The sequence below is a fragment of the Erpetoichthys calabaricus genome, chromosome 3 (assembly GCF_900747795.2).
Source record: "Erpetoichthys calabaricus chromosome 3, fErpCal1.3, whole genome shotgun sequence".
NCBI classification, from domain to species: Eukaryota; Metazoa; Chordata; class Cladistia; order Polypteriformes; family Polypteridae; genus Erpetoichthys; species Erpetoichthys calabaricus.
The window spans coordinates 265,871,658-265,885,507 of NC_041396.2; the positions used below are offsets into that span (position 1 = coordinate 265,871,658).

The following is a 13,850-nucleotide window of genomic DNA, read 5'->3' on the forward strand; positions in this document are numbered from 1 at the left end:
CATCAAGTTCAATACATTACTGTTTTTTTTTTTTAAAAAGTTGGATTAAATAATATTTGGTGATACTTCAAGAGTGGCAGAAGTTGCTAACAGCAAGGAATTTTGAAACTGAAGATGTACTTTTGAAAGTGCATGTGTGGTAAAGTAAGCTTAGGGTCTGTGGTAGTGTGTGCTTTTAGTTAAACTAGGAGGCTTCGTCCCCTGCTCACTTCGCTCTCCAACCCCCAGGCCTGTGCTACGCACCAGCCACTTCATGTCTCTGCCGCCCGTGTATGTGGATTTCACTTTCACCAAACAACATATCTTTTAATTCTCGCAGATATGCCTCTTCATTGGGAAGAAACAATACTTTTCCCTGATGGCAACACAAATTAGACGATCTACAAGTCTCCGACTTAAAGTTTAAATCTGAACAATATATTCAATCTCTTTTCGCTGTTCTGTTATTTCACCGAGTAGTATTTTCGATTTGTTTGTGCTAATGATATCTTTACTATCATTTTTTGAGACTTTCGAATTTTAGTACTTTCATTATCTCTAACCTGCTCTGCATGTGTATCACGCCAATGTTTCTGAACTTCTTTATGATGTTCTACTTTGTCATCTACTGTTTGTCTTTAATTTTTGGTCCCAGGCATGGTTAAATCTCTTGGCACAAAGTCTTGTCTCATGGGACTTGAAAGTATCTCTCTGAAAAAGTCACGTCTCATCCCAAGCTAAAAAGTCTCGTCTCATCCCAGGCTAAAAAGTCTCGTCTCGTCCCAGGATTTTTTATATAATAGAGAGATATAGTGCGCTTACACTCAAGGCAGGCGTGGGTACAAATGGTAGTATAGACAAGCAGACCTAGGGTGCTGGTAAGGAGATTTACTTGGAGATGCATGTAGTTCAGCCAGTTTATTTGTTAGCACCTTGGAGTTTTCAATTAAAGCACACGCACCCACAGAGATAAATGGAGCCTGAGTTGAATGAGAAAGAAAAGAACAACAAGGTGAGAAGAAGGGAAAGAAACTGGAGATTAAAGGAAGAGAAAAGAAAGAAGTCAGGAGGATTGAGGAAGAGCAGGTGCTGCAATGAAGAGGCAGGAGGTTGGGAAGTGGCCCTGAAAGGAGTGATTGGTTGGCGCTCACGTGGCCGGGTCACTCCTGCTGAATTCTTTAGGAACAGGAGTGACCAAGCTCTTCAAGTGAGCTCCTGCTGAAGGCTGAAGGATGGTGGTAAGAGAAAGGAGCAGAGCTCAGAGGGTCTTTGCAGACACTGAGAGATTGGAGACAATGACACAAGCTAAGGATGGACTGTGCCTGTCGGTGGATGTCTTCTTTTGCTGAGGAAGTCGTAATGGGAGAGCAGAGGAGATACTGGTTTTAGAAAGAAGCACAGAGGCTCAGTGTTGGTTTTAAAGAAGAAGATCCTGACTGTGTTTTAGCACTGATTTTAACAGGTTATTGGATTTATTTATTTATTAATTTTAACCTTCACCATGCTATAGGGTGTAGGTGCGATGGTAAGGTGCTTAAAAAAAACATAAAAGATGCAGGCAGCAGTTAGGAATTTCTGACTGTTCTTGATTTTTGCTGATTTGCCCAAAGGTATATACTGTTTCAATCTCTGCCTAGATCAACATGTTACTTGTTTAAACAATGGTAAATACAAATTGCCTTTGTTTAACAATAGTGTATACACATTTTCATTGGTTAAACGATAGTACTGTTGCTAACTATCAAGAAGTACATACAAGCATACCACTGCATGATGATTACAGATTAATATTCCCAGAGCATGTTCATTTTTAAGCCAAGTAAATACAAACATTTCCTATGGAAGCAGGTAGTTCTGTTATCATCATACTCTTTTGTTGATAATATATCAATTAAAGCAAGCTATTCTTCAAAGCAGGTGACTCTTTTGCAAGATTAGTCAATATCTAAGCCCTGTAGATGGCTATTGCCAATAACCTGTAACAGCATAACTCATTAAATTTACAATTTCACTTATCATCCCAGTCTCAAATATTGCCTCTTCACCTGTTGGGTTTTACATTTGCTATTTATGTGCTTTTTTCACTAAAACAACACACAGAAATGTCCCATTAGTCCATTACATTTGCAATAAACACAGACACGGTTGCACATACCTCTGTTGTTCTGTGTCCTCTTTGCACAGTTCATCCTCTGCCTATGACCATTAATATCCTGGGTTCAAAGGAGAATGCCAGCTGCAGCCAACCCAGACATTGTTGGATAACATTATGTTTGTAATGGTAATTGCATGCGCGCATGGCAAGTGAGCACATATGTTTTTGCGCATGTGTGTGAGAATAGCGTGCACCTTCGGTTGTTGTGTTTTTCGAGACTTGAAAATAAAGAGCATTCTAGCAAGTGAGAAACGGTGTGCTTTGTAGACACAACATTTGGCGACGAGAATGGCTGAAGTTTCGCTGCCACCACAACCTCCTTTCTTACCATTACCTGGTGATCCTTCGGTGCCTTGGACTCGCTGGTTTGAATCTTTTCAAACTTATCTGATCGCACTTGGCTTGGACTCCATACCTGACGTACGCAAGCGTGCCATCTTGCTTCATTGTCTGGGCGCAGAAGGGCAGCATGTTTTTCATACATTGGGGGCAACCAACTCATACGACGCGGCAGTTCAGGCCCTCAAGAAGCACTTTTCTGGAACACAAAGCGTCCTTTTACGGCGGTTTCACTTTCGTCAGCGTAGCCAGTTGGCGGGTGAGTCAATCCGACAATATACAGCCATGCTACGAGAATTAGCAGGGCACTGCAATTTTGGTTCGCTTCAGAACGAGATGATAAGGGATCAGCTGATAGAGAAAACGCATAGTGCACCTGTGAGGGAGAGATTATTGATGGAATCTGACGAACTCACACTAGAGAAAGCGATAGAGATTGCGTGCCAGGTTGAATCAGCAGTGCAGAGCGCGGCGCAGCTGACTGCAGCTCCTGCTTTATCAGCGCAGACATTACAGCCCGTTTTCAGTGATAACTGTGCTGAGACAGCTGCTCCAGTCCTGCAAGAGCGGAGAAACCCCAGTATTTCAGGACAATATTGTGGGAATTGTGGATCTACCCATCACCAGCACAGGGACTCAAGTTGCCCAGCAAGAGGTCAGCGATGTAGAAAATGCAACAAATTTAACCATTTTGCAAGATGCTGTCGTTCGTCCGAAGTGCCTGCATTTGGGCAGCACTCACCTTCAGCACCAGCATCTATCCATGCAGTGCAGTCTCTTTCTCCTAACGTCAAGACTTGTGCAGTATATATACAGGATGTGTGCATACCTTTGCTTTTGGATACAGGCGCTAAAGTGTCTCTTCTTAGTTATGCTACATACAAGCAGTTTTATTCTCACTTATCTTTGCAGAGGCCATCTATAGCTCTGGCTGGTTATGGACACACTAAGATTGATGTTCTGGGAACATTGCTGTTACATGTTCGTTATGGAACAAGATCTCTTTCTGAATTTTGCTTTTATGTTACAAAGCAAGGAGCCAATATTCTGGGTATTGACCTTTTCCTCAGACTCGGATTTACTGTTCTCGATTACGATGGTGCAGAAATCATGCAAGTCACTTCTCCATGGGTGCAGAAATGGCCTGCCCTGTTTAATGGCCTAGGATGCCTATTGGAGTTTGTGCACAAGCCCAGACTTAATCCGTCCATACCTCCTGTCATTCAGCCACTGCGCCGAACACCATTAGCACTGAGAGATGATGTTACTGCACAGTTGAAACAGCTTCTGGAGGAAGGGATTATAGAACCAGTTAGTGCATCGCCCTGGATCTCCAATCTTGTAATTGCTCGTAAAAAGTCAGGCGGGTTGCGTCTTTGTATTGACCTTCGTGCAGTTAACAAGGCTGTGGTCCCAGACAGATACCCACTACCAACAGCTGAGGAGATTACATCTCAATTTCATGGTTCCACTGTTTTCACTAAACTGGACTTACGACAAGGCTACCTGCAGATACCACTACATCCTGATAGTAGGGATCTCACTACACCTTGGGGTGTTCCGTTATACCCGTATGCCATTTGGGCTTTGCTCAGCGCCCAGTTGTTTTCAGAAAATAATGTCATCACTCTTTGCTGGGATGTCAGGAGTATGTGTGTATCTGGATGACATCGTAGTGCACGGACCAACACTCTCTGTCCATAATGAAAGGCTACAACGTGTGTTACAGCAGCTTACAAAACACAACCTCACCTTAAGTGAAGAGAAGTGATATCTTTGCAGCAACAGAAATTGATTTTGTCGGGTTCCACTTATCAGCTGAAGGTATTAAACCCTTGCAGTCCAATGTGGATGCTGTTTGCAGTCTTCCTGAACCCATTTCAGCTGCACAAGTTGCTTCATTTTTAGGCATGACATCCTATTACTTGTGCTTCCTGCCACATTATTCAACTATCACAACCCCACTACGCGAGCTCATAAAAAAGGATGCACCCTGGGATTGGACGTCTGCATGTGCTGAAGCATTCCATCTCCTGAAACAACAACTCACGACTGCACCAGTTCTCTCTCATTTTAACCCAGAGGGTACGGCAATTGTTACTTGCGATGCCTCTGCCTTGGCCGTAGGAGCTGTTTTGTCACAGATGGAAGAAGGGGTGGAAAAGCCAGTTGCATTTGCCTCCAGAGCACTGAGCCTGACTGAACAACAATACTCTGCAGGGGAACATGAAGCTTTAGCATGCATTTGGGCTTGTGAGAGATGGCATATTTATTTGTATGGAAGACCATTCATTCTGAGGACAGACCATCAGGCTCTCACTTCTTTGCTGTCAACATCTGGAACAGGACACAAGCCCCTCCGGTTACATAGGTGGTCTGATCGTTTACAACAATATAATTTCCAACTAGAGTTTAAGCCAGGACGGGAAAATGTAGTAGCTGACCTACTGTCACGCTTTACACCAGCACTGGAGCCACTTCACAACCAACCTGCTGACACAGACAATGACCTAATTCAGCTGCTGCATGGACCACTACAGGATATTGTATCACTTACAGAGCTTCAGCAAGCTTCAGAAGATGATACTGTTTTCAAAGTATTACGCACTTATATAAGAGAGGGCTGGCCCAAACATGTATCTGATGAGCTGATCCCATTTGCACGTGTAAAAGAGGAACTATCATGTTGGAATGACACCTGCATTGCTCGGGGTTATTGTGCTGTGGTGCCACAAAGTTTGCGGTCTCGTATTTTGGCGATGGCTCCTGAGGGTCACCTGGGAATTGTTAAAATGAAACAGAGGTGCCGAGATCGGGTATGGTGGCCAGGTATTGACAACGATATAGAAGTCCTTGTTAAGGATTGCTCTGCTTGTCTGGTTAGTGGAAAGACAGGGTTACCTACTCCTCCACCACTTCAGCCCCTTCAGTGGCCAGCACACCCATGGGAGCACCTGCAGCTAGACATTTGTGGTGAACTTCACAGCGCTCCACCCCATCATCGTTTTCTTGTGGTTATATATGATTTGCACTCTAAGTGGCCTGAAGTTGTTCCGGTGAGTACAGTCACTTCAAAGACTGTGATCAACGTACTGGAGGCTCTGATAGCCCGTTTCGGACTTCCACGTGTAATCACAACTGACAATGGGCCTCAATTTATCTCAGCAGAATTCACATCATTCCTAAGGAATCACGGCAGTGAACACCGCAAGACAGCTTATTATAACCCACAGGCAAATGGAGGGGTAGAGAGATTTAATCAGTCACTTAAAAATGGTATCCGGGCATATCTTGCTCAAGGAGGTTGCAATTTTTATACTGCCCTCAACCAAACCCTACTTCACTACCGGGCAACTCAACACTCAACCACTGGGAAATCACCAGCTAAGTTAATGATGGGTCGGGAACTCCCACTTCCGCTAGATCGTCTTTGCCCAATGGCTTTAAGCCTTTCTGCACCCTCAGCAATTGTCAAAGTCAGACAAGAGCAAAAGAAGAGCAGCAGAAGCTCCTGGTAGTGCCTCCCAAGGCAAGTTGGTCCCAGGTGGGGAGTGACACAAAGAATGATTCAAAGCCCCTAATGAAGCAAACTCATGAATTTAAGAAAGAGTACCTCGCCTGGTATGAGGTCACCACAACCTCCTCCTGTAGCCAGGCCTGGGAGAAGTGCTCAACCCCAAGCGCCTGGCACCCGGGCCTACCATAGGGCCAGGTCGGGCACAACCAGAAAAACATGGGATTTTACCCCTGTGGGCTCACTGCCTGCAGGAGGAATAGGAGCTGGGTGCAATGTAACCTGGACAGCGGTCAAAGGCAGAGGCCTTGGTGGACTGGAACTCAGACACACAAACTAACTGTTGGGACGTGTAATGTCACTTCTGTTGGCTGTTAAGGAGCCAGAGATGGTGTGTGAGGCAGAGTGTTACCAACTAGATATTGTTGGGTTCATGTCCACCTACTTGGATGGTTCTGGAACCAAACCTCTCAAAAGAGGCTGGACTCAACTTTACTCTGGAGCTTGCCAGGGGGAAAGGCTTCAGGTGGGAGTGGGCTTCTTATTGAGTTCCTGTCTGGTCAAGGCCATGTTGGAGTTTGACCCGAAGAACAAGAGTGCTTCCACTGTGTGGCTGAAAGTTGCATAGGGGAGGACTCTGACTGCCATATGTGCCTATGCACCAAATGTCAGTTTGGAGTACGAGGCCTTCTTGGAGTCACTGAAGGGGATCCAAGAAAGAGTCCCAGCTGGGGACTCCATAGTTTTGCTGGGAGACTTCAACACCGATGTGAGTAATGATGTACGGTGTCCATTTTAGGACATCCTCCTCCCTCCGAGGAAACTCCATCCTTCCTACTATCTTCGACAAAATATTCCTCCTCCCTGCGAGGAATCCCCCATCACCCCTCCTCCCTCCTTCCACCACTGTCCGCTCTCAGTTCTCTGATGTCCGTTTTCCGTCATCCACCCTCCTATCTCCGTCATCTGCCTTCAGCTCTCTGTCAAACGCCACACTCCCCCCCGCCCCCCCATCACGGCATTTTCGTTAATGAAGTGACATAATACTCCAGCTCCACCTTCTTCACAAGTTCATTCACCAAACTATTTGTCAATTATATTTCACAGTAAAAATTTACAGCACGACTCAAACGCGGAATGAAGGTAAATGACGTTAATTGTTGAGTGTCTTTTAATACTGTGTAAGCATACATATTAACACGTGTGCATTAAAACGTGTGCATTTACGGGGTGATTTCTCAGGCTTAAAAGTTCACCTTTTATTAAAAAGGTAAACGCAAACTTTTTCATTCTGAAGGGCACAAACCACATCGGATTTCAGCCGTTAAATGAGCGAAAATTTCAGTACACCAGATAAATTAGCGCAACATATTATCAGTTGTATTGTATGCTTACAATACATATAGAAATGTGTTAATCGTTAACTAATAGTATGGGATGGTGTTTTTCGACTCAGCTACAGATGCCGATGGAGACCAGAACTGGTTTGGAAAAATACGAACGCCTTAGGGCCGATCTGGAAGAAGGTAACGCAGCGCCTTGATTTAAACGATTCCATGTCTTAGTGGGTTTGCGTAGCTTGTTGTCAATATCTTTACACCTGTTTTTAAGGCTTATTGACTGAAAGGGGCTTTCATGAAAAAAGTTAGGGCTTTGCTACAGGATACACCCTCCACAAGTCAAGGAAGTAAAAATAAAGGGTTATATGTTAGGGTTAATATGTTGCGCTAATTTATCTGGTGTACTGAAATTTTCGCGCGTTTAATGGCTGAAATCCGATGTGGTTTGTGCCCTTCAGAATGAAAAAGTCTGCGTTTACCTTTTTAATAAAAGGTGAGCTTTTAAGCCTGAGAAATCACCCCGTAAATGCACACGTTTTAATGCACACGTGTTAATATGTATGCTTACATAGTATTAAAAGACACTCAATAATTAACATCATTTACCTCCATTCCCACGTTTGAGTCGTGCTGTAAATTCTTACTGTGAAATATAATTGACAAATAATTCGGTGAATGAACTTGTGAAGAAGGTGGAGCTGGAGTTTTACGTCACTTCATTAATGAAAATGCCGTGATGGAGGGGACGGGGGAGTGTGGGGGTTGACGGAGAGCTGAAGGCGGATGACGGAGATAGGAGGCTGGATGACGGAAAACGGACATCGGAGAACTGAGAGCGGATGGTTGTGGAAGGAGGGAGAAGAGGGGAGGGAGGAGGGGTGACGGGGGATTCCTCGCAGGGAGGAGGAATATTTTGTCGAAGGTAGTAGGAAGGATGAAGTTTTCTCGGAAGGAGGAGGATGTCCTAAAATGGACACCATAATAATGGAGACACCTGGAGAGGTGTGACTGGGAGGAATGGCCAACCTGATCTAAACCCAAATGGTATTTTGTAATTGGATTTCTGTGCTAGGCATGGTTTGTCCATAACAAACATGTTCGAACATAAGGTGGCTTATTAGTGTGCTTGGTACAGAGCACCTTAGACCAAGGTCTTTGATCAATTTCATAATTATATCATTAGATTTACAGCCATATGTTCTGGACACTCGGGTAAAGAGAAGGGTAGAACTGTCAACTGATTACCACAATTTGGTGAGTTGGGTCAGATGGTGGGGGAGGCGCACGGACAGACCTGGAAAGCCAAAGTGAGTAGTGAGGATGGACTGGGAATGTCTGGGGAAGGACCACGTCCAGAAGACTTACAAATCCAACCTTTGAAAGAGCTTTTCTGCATCCTGGGGGAGGCCGAGGACATAGAGTCCAAATGAGCCTTGTTCAGTGCCACCATTACGGAAGCAGCTACAAAAAGCTATGGCCTGAAGGCCATAGGGTGCCTCTTGATGTGGCAACCCAAGGACCCAATGGTGGCCACCAGAGATAAGAGATGCCATTAGGCTGAAAAAGGAAGCATTCCATGTATAGTTAGCTGCCGAAACAACAGTGAGGTACCAACAAAGCAAAAGGGCTGCTCCCTTGGCAGTCAGGGACGCAAAAACCCAGGTGTGGGAGAAGTAAGGAGAGACAATGGAAAGCGACACTGATCTGGCTGAAAAGAGGTTCTGGCAAATCATCAGGCAACTCAGAAAGGGAATGCAGGAACTCACACAGGGTGTCCGCAGCAAGGGTGTAGAAGTGCCGACTTGGACTAAGGATTTTGTCTGGCGATGAAAAGAACATTTTGAGGAGTTCCTGAACCCAATGGACACACCCTCTGTGGAGGACTCAGAGCCAGAAGCTGATGGGGGGATCACTACCCATTTCCCTGAGGGAGGTCACTGAGGTAGTTAAGAGGATGAGCTCCACCCAGAAATGGTGAAGGCTCTGGACATTGTTGGGCTGTTGTAGCTGACATGCCTTTTCAATATTGTGTGGCCTTTGGAAGCCATGCCTCTGGAGTGACAGAGCGAGATGGTGGTCCCCCTGTTTAAAAAGGGGGACAGAACAATGTGCTCTAACTATTGGGGAATCACACTTCTCAGCCTCTCTGGAGAAGCTAATGTCAGATTGCTAGAAAGGAGACTCCACCTAGTCTTGGAACCTCAGATCCAGGAGCGATGTGGATTCTGTCCTGGCTATGGAATGTTGGACCAACTCTTTGCCCTTATGAGGATTCTGGATGAGGCATGGGAGTATGCCTAGTCAGTCTACATGTGTTTTGTGGACTTAGAGAAGGCATTTAACCATGTTCCTCAAGGGAGTCTGTGGGGGTGCTGGGAGAGTAGTAAAGCTCTTCAATCCCTGTTTAATCATAGTGAGAGCTGTGTCAACATGCTCTTAAAAGTATCAGCACTCTTTCCAGTGGATGTGGGAATCTACCAGGGCTGTGCATTGTATTCTATCCTGTTTGGGATTTTAATAGATAAGATATCAAGGTGCAGCCAAGTTGGAGAGGGGATCCAGTTTGGTGGAATTAGAATTACTGCTTTTGGCAGATTATGTGGTCCTGTTGACTTCATCAGACTGTAAACTCCAACAAGCATTGGGACAGTTTGCAACCAAGTGTGTAGCGACAGAAATGAGGTTCAGTGCCTTGTCACGCACGCGCGATTAGGGAGCCGCGGAACGACCTAAACTGTTGCGCGAAAACATATACCAGACGGGAATGGCGGAGTACTAACCTTTCTCTCTTTATCTCCAACAGAAAGAAAGACACAACACCGCCATGAACCTGCTGAACATGGATTTTCAACACGCCACTTCCGCCTTCCCTCTGTCGCACCCCAATGACGTCAGCAGTCCCATCATCCATCTCGGTTCCTTCCCAGCAGCGCTTCATCCATTTCCGGTCCCTCCCTCATAAATGTTCCCCCCGTCCGCCATGATGCCGAACGGTGTTATGACAGTTGTATGGAATAATCGCTTGATTGCACTTTTCCCACAGTATACGGGGCCGGAAAACCCCAAACCTTTTTCTGACTATTTGTGTCTTTTTTACAGCCTCTAAATTTGAGGCCATGGTCCTCAGTAGGAAAAGGGTGGACTGTCTTCTGTGAGTGAAAGGTGAGTTACAGCCTCAAGTGGAGGAGTTTACCTCAGGTCTTGTACACAAGTGAGGAGAAAACGATGGTAAGATCGACAGACAGACTGGAGCAGCAAGCACAGTTATGCAGTCATTATACTGGTGAAGAAGGAGCTGAGACAGAAGGCGAAGCTCTCAATTTACCAGTCGATCTACGTTCCTTCCCTCATCTATGATCATGAGCTTTGGGCATTGACAGAAAGAATGAGATCATGGGTACAAGCAGTCAAAATGAGCTTTCTCCACAGGGTAGCTGAGCTCTCCCTTAGAGAGGGAGTTAGAAGCACAGACATCCAGGAAAGACTATGAGAAGATTTCATTTGGCTTATTTGACATTGGTCAACAAAAAACAACTCCACAAATATCTCTGCAAAGTGGCCTAAATTGATTACAAAGTAGTTTTAGAAGTCATATAATTAGTTAAATAGAAGTCACCTGTCTGTGGTTTCAATTGATACTATAGGTGCACCTAATCTGGGCAGGTTCAACTTGTGGAGAGTCAGTATGATGGCCTAACCACCACAATGAAGACAAAAGAACACTCCAAGCTACTCCATGAATATGAACAATGCATTCATCAGATTTAGAGAATAAAAATGGCGCTGGACTATTACAATAACCTCAAACTTCAGTCAATATCCTTCCCTTGCTTTCATGAAAAATGAAAATACATAATTTAATACATGAGCCCTTCTATGTACTGAAATTCTGTGCATGCACGTCAAGGGATCTCATGCTAGCTCTGCTAAAGTAAGCAATACCACTTCAAGATGACAGGGGGTGCTCACACTATCTCTCCTTTTCTACCTGCAGCTCTGAGAAGCTGCCCAGTGAGGGCATCCAACCCTGCCTGAAGCTCCCAGAGGTGGCCTTGCTCTTTCTGGTCAGGGCTCTATACAACCAGGCAGTCCTGGAGAATGGTGTCCAAATTTGGACCAGTAACCCAATCTGAAGAAAAAAAACTCTCATGAGTTGCCTGTGCCTCCCTAAATTGGGAAACCATCATTTGTTGGGTCATTCAAACTGTCTTTTTCATTTGTGCTATCCGTGCACTGTTTTTATTGATTCTGCTTATTTAATGGGGACAAAAGTCACACTATATGCTTACCCACCCAATCTATTCACACACACATACGCACAAATACTTTGCAGTCAGTACAGTATGTCAGCCAGGATATCACAATTTGCAGCTGTGAAGTGGCGGTGGGGTGTGATGCGATAACATAACATCTAGAAGGAAGTAGGGTGGGAGACAACACTTTAACATCAACAGTCACTACAAGTCTGCAGTTTCATTTTATTTGTCAGTGTGCAGCATCATAAATCACAGGCATAACAATCATTTACTATTTGCAAAGTCAAAGATGGTCATCATTTTCAATGGTTTGTTACCACTCTCAAGGTACAGCCAAGGTAGGGGGTGTCCAGTTAGGCCCACAGAACACAAAAGACAGACTGGTTTAGTGATACTTGTTTATATTTTACAGAGGAACATTCCTATCTACACTCAAGCCATGAAAGAAAGCTTAAAGCTTTGTACTGAGATATTGCTGCACGTGCACCCCTAACCCCATTTATACATTTTCAAAACATCAGTTAAGTTTCTAGGGAAAGGGGCCTGCTTTTGGTGCATTAATAATAATAATAATTCATTACATTTATATAGCGCTTTTCTCAGTACTCAAAGCGCTATCCACACAGGGAGGAACTGGGAACTGAACCCACAATCTTCCACAGTCTCCTTACTGCAAAGCAGCAGCACTACCACTGCACCACCTGGGAGGACATTAAGCACAAGCCAGGAACCAATCATGGACAACATGTTAGTCTTGCAAGATATAATAATAATAATAGTAATTACACTTATACAGACTTTTCGGGAGGCACGGTGGTGCAGTGGTAGCACTGCTGCCTTGCAGTTAGGAGACCCGGGTTCACTTCCCGGGTCCTCCCTGCGTGGAGTTTGCATGTTCTCCCCATGTCTGCATGGGTTTCCTCCCACAGTCCAAAGACATGCAGGTTAGGTGGATTGGCGATTCTAAATTGGCCCTAGTGTGTGCTTGGTGTGTTTGTGTGTGTCCTGCGGTGGCTTGGCACCCTGCCCGGGATTGGTTCCTGCCTTGTGCCCTGTGTTGGCTGGGATTGCCTCCAGCAGACCCCCGTGACCCTGTGTTTGGATTCAATGGGTTGGAAAATGGATAGATGGATGAATAGACTTTTCTCACTACTGAAAGCACTTTACATAGACAGAGGGAAATCACTTCAGACACCACCAATCTGTAGTATACACCTGGATGATGCAACAGCAGCCATTGTTGCACCAGTACCCTCACCTCATATTAGCTATTAGGTGGTGAAGTGGTGAGAGAGAGAGCTAGCCAATTAGAAATAGAGGATGATTAGGGGTCCAGAATGGGTCAGGTCATGCTGGACAGCTTAGCTTGAGATGATGCCCAGGAATCTTTAATAACCACAGGGAGTCAGGACCTCAGATTTACATCTCATCTGAAGGACGGTGCTATATTTAGAGCACAGTGTCTTTGTCACTGCACTGGGGTATTGAGATCCACATTCACACCACAGGGTATGTGCCTCTTGCTGGCTTCAGCAACACCTCTTCCACAACCAACCCCAGCTTATTCTGGTTGGTTTCCCATCCAAATACCGGCCAGGCTGAACCATACTTAGCTTCAAGTGGGCAACATGTTCTGAACTGCAGGTGGGATGGCATTTTATAAGCTGTAATTTCAGTTTCTTTCTGAGTCTCAGGAAAATCAATACCAACTTGTGCACTGGAGCCATTGAGTATATCACTAGGTGTATACGAATTAGGACCGTGCCTGTCATATATACAGGTAAATGTTAAAAGGCAGTGTCTATCCCAGCAGCATCATGAACGGATTAAAGCATGGAAAAAAACTGTCAACACTATAGACTCACTCACATGTCAACAGTCCTTTTTAATAAAAGGACAAGGATCTCTGTTTCTGAGTCTGATTTACTGTATTTGCATGTCTGTCCAGAGCTATTTCTTTGTTATATGCCATTTGGTATGGGGTTTGTACAAACAGTGCTAAGGTTTGTGATGTGTCATCGAAGGGAATTACAAATGCAATGCCTTTTATTACTACATGCATTACAAAATATATTCCAATGCTGAATGTACTTAGGTCTGTGGTGATTACTTAGATTTCAACCTACATTATCTTAGTTGGGTTGCACACCTAGTATGTCAAATATTAAAAAGATATTGTTTACATTCCTGTGTGTGTGTCACTGTTTCCAAGCAGGATGCATAACACAGACTAACTAATAATGTAGTGGAAGGTGTGAGGCACAGCT

The 13,850-nt window shown here is 44.7% G+C and overlaps 1 protein-coding gene across 3 annotated transcripts in view; it reads right to left on the minus strand.

Moving 5' to 3' along the window:
• The window catches only part of LOC114648889 (NXPE family member 3-like), a 168,132-nt gene that overhangs the window by 112,112 nt on the left and 42,170 nt on the right, over nt 1–13,850 (minus strand). The window contains exon 1 of one of the 3 annotated variants that reach the window (XM_051924075.1): nt 2,135–2,234. The exons of the other annotated variants lie outside the window; for them this stretch is intronic. The gene's annotated coding sequence lies outside the window, so the exon portion shown is untranslated. Of the gene's footprint in view, nt 1–2,134; nt 2,235–13,850 lie in introns of those variants that run through there. 3 annotated transcript variants of the gene reach the window in all.